Source organism: Ovis canadensis, chromosome 3 (assembly GCF_042477335.2).
Source record: "Ovis canadensis isolate MfBH-ARS-UI-01 breed Bighorn chromosome 3, ARS-UI_OviCan_v2, whole genome shotgun sequence".
Lineage (NCBI taxonomy): Eukaryota > Metazoa > Chordata > Mammalia > Artiodactyla > Bovidae > Ovis > Ovis canadensis.
This window is the reverse complement of record NC_091247.1, coordinates 60,229,954-60,235,339: the sequence shown is the minus strand read 5'-3', so window position 1 is coordinate 60,235,339 and position 5,386 is coordinate 60,229,954. Positions and strand designations below refer to the sequence as shown.

Below are 5,386 nucleotides of genomic sequence, written 5' to 3'. Positions count from 1 at the left end.
CCTTATGGCAGAAAGTGAAGAGGAGCTAAAAAGCCTCTTGATGAAAGTGAAAGAGGAGAGTGAAAAAGTTGGCCTAAAGCTCAACATTCAGAAAACGAAGATTATGGCATCCGGTCCAACCACTTCATGGGAAATAGATGGGGAAACAGTGTCACACTTTATTTTTGGGGGGCTCCAAAATCACTGCAGATGGTGACTGCAGCCATGAAATTAAAAGACGCTTACTCCTTGGAAGAAAAGTTATGACCAACCTAGATAGCATATTCAAAAGCAGAGACATTACTTTGCCGACTAAGGTCCGTCTAGTCAAGGCTATGGTTTTTCCTGTAGTCATGTATGGATGTGAGAGTTGACTGTAAAGAAGGCTGAGTGCCAAAGAATTGATGCTTTTGAACTGTGGTGTTGGAGAAGACTCTTGAGAGTCCCTTGGACTGCAAGGAGATCCAACCAGTGCATTTTGAAGGAGATCAGCCCTGGGATTTCTTTGGAAGGAATGATGCTAAAGCTGAAACTGTAGTACTTTGGCCACGTCATGTGAAGAGTTGACTCATTGGAAAAGACTCTGATGCTGGGGGGAACTGGGGGCAGGAAGAGAAGGGGACAATAGAGGATGAGATGGCTGGATGGCATCACTGACTCGATGGGCATGAGTCTGAGTGAACTCCGGGAGTTGGTGATGGACAGGGAGGCCTGGCGTGCTGTGATTCATGCGGTCGCAAAGAGAAGGACACGACTGAGTGACTGAACTGAACTGAAGCATAGCACCCAGGAAAGTGACCTAAGATGTGGGTAAATCCACTGGATTTAGGAAGCTTTCACAAAAGTAGCTTCAGTGGAATGGTGGAACCAGGAGTCAGTTGGATGAAATGGATTAAAAAATTAAAAGGATTTTCAAAATGAAGTTCTGAGCCTTCTGAGAAGGCCAAACCTTCCTAATTCCTTCGTTTCTTCATACAACAATGTTTTAGGTTCTTTCAACTTCCGAGTCATTCTCTATGTTCATATTTATTTGTTTTCTTGTTTGTTGAATATCTCTCCTATTAAGCTGTAAGTTCTGTAGGGCAACATCGTATCTGTTTTATGCTCCAGTATATATCCAGTACCTGATACAATGCCTCACAATTAGAAGGTTCTCAAGAAATACTTGCTCAATTAATAAGTGAACAAAGTAGTGAAGAAACTTAAAAAAAAAAAACACAATAAAAAGGCTTTTCATTTCTAGCCATATAGATGACTAATTGTGTAGCACAATTTCTCCCAGTAAAAGACATCTGGAATATCAGGATTAAGTTAGCTCTCATTAGCATATTTTTAAAAGTATTACTCAGCTGATAAGAGAAATAATATGAGGCTGGATGCAGTAAGAAAATTATTTCACAACTGAGGTTAACCACGTGTGTGCATGCTAAGCCACTTTAGTCATGTCTGACTCTTTGTGACCCTATGAACCGTAGCCAGCCAGGCTCTTCTGTCCATGAGATTCTCCAGACAAGAATTCTGGAGTGGGTTGCCAGGCCCTCTTCCAGGTATGCACAGGAGATAGCAAAGAGAAGTTGGTTAGTTACAGAGGCGCAACAATTAGAATGATGGGGAACTCTTCAACAGTTAAAGTGAAAGCTGAAAAACAGTGCAATGATAGTTTTATAGTATTGTAAGCAAATGCTATCAACTGAGAATTGTGGGTCCCATAAAAACATCTTTCAAGAACAAGAACCATGCAAAGATGTCAGTGGTGAGAAGTTTCATACCAAGAGGCCTTTATTAAACTAACTTCCAAAGGCTGTACTAGGGGGAGGGGAAAATGACCCCACTAGGAAAGCCTGGGATGTGAGAAGAAATGGTGGGCTAAGAACATAGTGTTTGAATAAAGCTAAACAAACATTTGAGCTTCCCAGGTGGGATGCTGGTAAAGAATCTGTCATTGCAGGAGATGTAAGAGACACCAGTTTGATCCCTGGGTTGGGAAGATCCCCTGGAGTAGGAAATGGAGTAGGAGCCTGGTGGCCTGCAGTCCATGGGGTTGCAGAGAATTGGACTCAACTGAGCATACATACACACACACACACACACACACTCACAAACAAGTGTCAACTGTTTAATAAAATATCTAATTTGTGAGGGAACTATAGTAGGTTTGGGGAGGGGAGAGATAGAAGTTAAAGTACCTGAGGTTCTTTTTAGTTCAAGAGAAGGAAATAAATATTGACAAATTTATTTTTGTTAAGACAGTTTTTGACAAAATAGATTTTATTTAATTAGATATGATGTTAAAAACTCATAGAGGTAAGTACTTTTATAACAGAGATAAAATATATAATTTCTTTAGATTAGTGAACAAAACATTAATGAAACAATGAAACAAAACTCAAACCATCTGAGAAAAAGATGACATGAAAATTCATAATGCATGCTATATTTTTATAAAACAGAAGTAGAGTCACAGACGTAGAAAGCAAACTTACGTTTACCAGGGGTCAAGGTGGGGAGGGATAAATTGGGAGACTGGGATTGACATATACTAACTACTCTAAACGTGGGCTTCCCTGATATCTCAGTTGGTAAAGAATCTACCTGCCATGCAAGAGACCCTGGTTCAATTCCTGGGTCTGGAAGATCCCCTGGAGAAGGGATAGGCTACCCTTTCCAATGTTCTTGGGCTTCCCTTGTGGCTCAGCTGGTAAAGTATCCACCTGTAATGCAGGAGACCTGGGTTCGATCCCTGGGTTGGGAAGATTCCCTGGAGGAGGGAAAGGCTACCCACCCCAGTATTCTGGCGTGGAGAATTCCATGGACTGTACACCCCCAATGGGGTCGCAAAGAGTTGAACACCGCTGAGCAACTTTCACTTCACTTCACTGCTGCTACATATAAAATAGACTAAATGGCACAGGGAACTCTACTCAGTGCTCTGTAATAACCTATATGGGAAAAGAATCTAAAGAGTGGATGTATGTGTATGTATATGTAACTGATTCACTATGCTGTACAGCAGAAACTAACACACCAGTGTGTATCACCTAGAGTCCAATAAAACTTAAAAAAAATAAGAAAAAATAAAAAAGGAGAAACTTCTCCGAAAGAAATAAAGCAAAACAAAACCTCTCTTAGCCTAGAGAGAAATTCTGGGGAAAAATGGCACTTCCGAATAATTCCAGATTTATATAAAAGGATGACACTAGCAGTGAGTTGGAAGTGACTCATGCTGGGTCTGAGTTTCCAAGCCTGCCTAATCCTGCAGATCAGTAGCACTGAGCTGGCTGGAGCAGGGCCTCTTGCTTCTCACGGAAGTCCTGGAAAAATGGTTCTGGCTAGCTGGGTTCCATTCTGAGGACCAGCCTGAGGGCTGCAAGTGAAAGAGAGTGATGGATGATGCCCCCAGCTCCTGGTAATGGTTTCACATGCTCGAGCATATGAAGACTGGGTTGTAGGTTTTTTTTAAAAAATTCATTTATTTTATTTTATTTTTGGAATTTAAAACAAAACATATCTAATTTTATTAAATCCACAATTAACATTCATTTGAATAAAATAGCAACCACTGTTTTATCCAATACACCATTATCAGTGGCAGAAGAAATGATCTGCCTAGTTGTGCAAAACAAGAACAGTTATCTTCTGAAAGGATGTGAGCTTTTCAAACTCAGTTCTTTTCCATTTGTGTCATAATTTTCAAAATAATAAGTAGCTCCAGTTAATGTCTCAGCAGTCCACTTCACTATGCGAGTGTATCCTCCATGAATTCATCATATAGCCACTTACAAGTATCATCTTTTGAACATTCTATGGTTTCAAAAAGGCGCTGAAAGTCTTCAGGGTACATATCTACTACTCTCACATCTTTAGGTTTTTTTATTTGCTTCAATATACGCACTGCATCAATTGGACTCAATGAAGGTAAATGGTCTATTAGCTTGGCATTGCGTTTCATAAAACATTGCCTTAACATGTGAAAAAATACATCATAGTTAAAAGGTGTTAAGGTTCCTGTAAATAAATTTCTATGAGGAGTCAACTGAATAAAACATAGGTTTTGTTCTAATGATTCCCTATGCCTTTGCCTTTTCAGCTGTCCCTTTACAGTATACGCGTCAAATGATGAGGAAGGCTCCGTACACAGGACCTTGATTGCACAAGCTGTTTGACCGAGCACACTTAATGACTGATACAAGCCTGGAGTTTGGGGATTTGCCGTTAGTTTCCGGCATTCCTTTTCAGAAACAAACAAATTTAGTTCTGCTGGTCCATATTTATATACAGAAGAACAGGAATACAGGTCATGTAAAATTTTCCAAAGTGTGTTTCTCTCAGTTTTAACTGGTAAGATCCCAACTACTTTGAAAGGGAAACCTTTTTTCCAAGGATGTGCTTTCATTCCCAAATACTGAAAAAGCATATCTGAAGTCATAAGGGGCGGTGTCACTGTGCCACGATTTCTAGGGTCCAGTTTAAAGAAGTCACAATATATCACTTCTAGTCTTCCATTCACATTGTCTCGTAAGGACTTCAATCCTGGAAGAAAATGTTTGTCACTTTCAAGGGCAATCACTCTGGCACCACTTTCAAGCAATGCTCGGGTGAGTACTCCAGGACCTGGATTGCACTCCAGGATTAGCTGGCCAGCTTTTCGTTTTCCCCGCAGCATGCGCACCACGGTCTCAGCCACTCTCGGACTGGTTACGTATCGCTTGGTCTCGGAGCGGGACTTGTACAGGCGAGAGGACAATTTCCCAAATCCCACATCGGGCTTCAGTTGCGGATGGAAGTCATACAAGCTACGACAGTTCTCTGCTGGGACGTCCTTCCACCTCGCCACTCCGGAATTCAAAACGCAAAATCGCCCAGCGCGGGTAAAGGCTGAAAGCGTCAGCCGAGAGGGAATTCCCGCCCCTGGGACCCACATTCTCATCCTCTAAGGCCTGTCCCAGGGTCGCCCAGGATCTTTACATTGTCGACGAACTCCACACAGGGCACACCCCACGTGCCACTTAGCCCTACTCCAGGACTAGGCCGGCGGAAGTCTCATTTATTTTATTTTTGGCTGTGCTGAGTCTTCGTTGCTGCACGGGCCTTTCCTTAATTTTGGTGAGTCGGGGCAGCACTGTGCCAGCTTCTCATTGCAGTGGCTTCTCTTATTGCAGAGCACGGGCTCTGGAGTGCTGGGGCTTCAGTAGTTGTGGCTCCTGGACTCTAGAGCCCAAGCTCAATAGCTGTGGTGCATCGGTGCAGTTGCTCCACAGCATGTGGGATCGAATCCATGTCTCCCGCATTCTTTACCAGGGAAGCCCTGGGGGGCAGCTTTTAAAAAGCTTCTTAGAGTTTTACTTTCCTTCAATGTCTCTTCCTGGGAAGAGTTGGCTCAACAAGGGGACAGTTTCACAGGTTAAAG

At 42.3% G+C, this 5,386-nt stretch overlaps 1 pseudogene; it reads right to left on the bottom strand.

Annotated features, from left to right (window-relative positions):
* Positions 1 to 3,518: 3,518 nt before the first annotated feature.
* Positions 3,519 to 4,995, bottom strand: LOC138438114 (dimethyladenosine transferase 2, mitochondrial pseudogene; annotated as a pseudogene).
* Between the last annotated feature and the right edge of the window lie 391 nt (positions 4,996 to 5,386).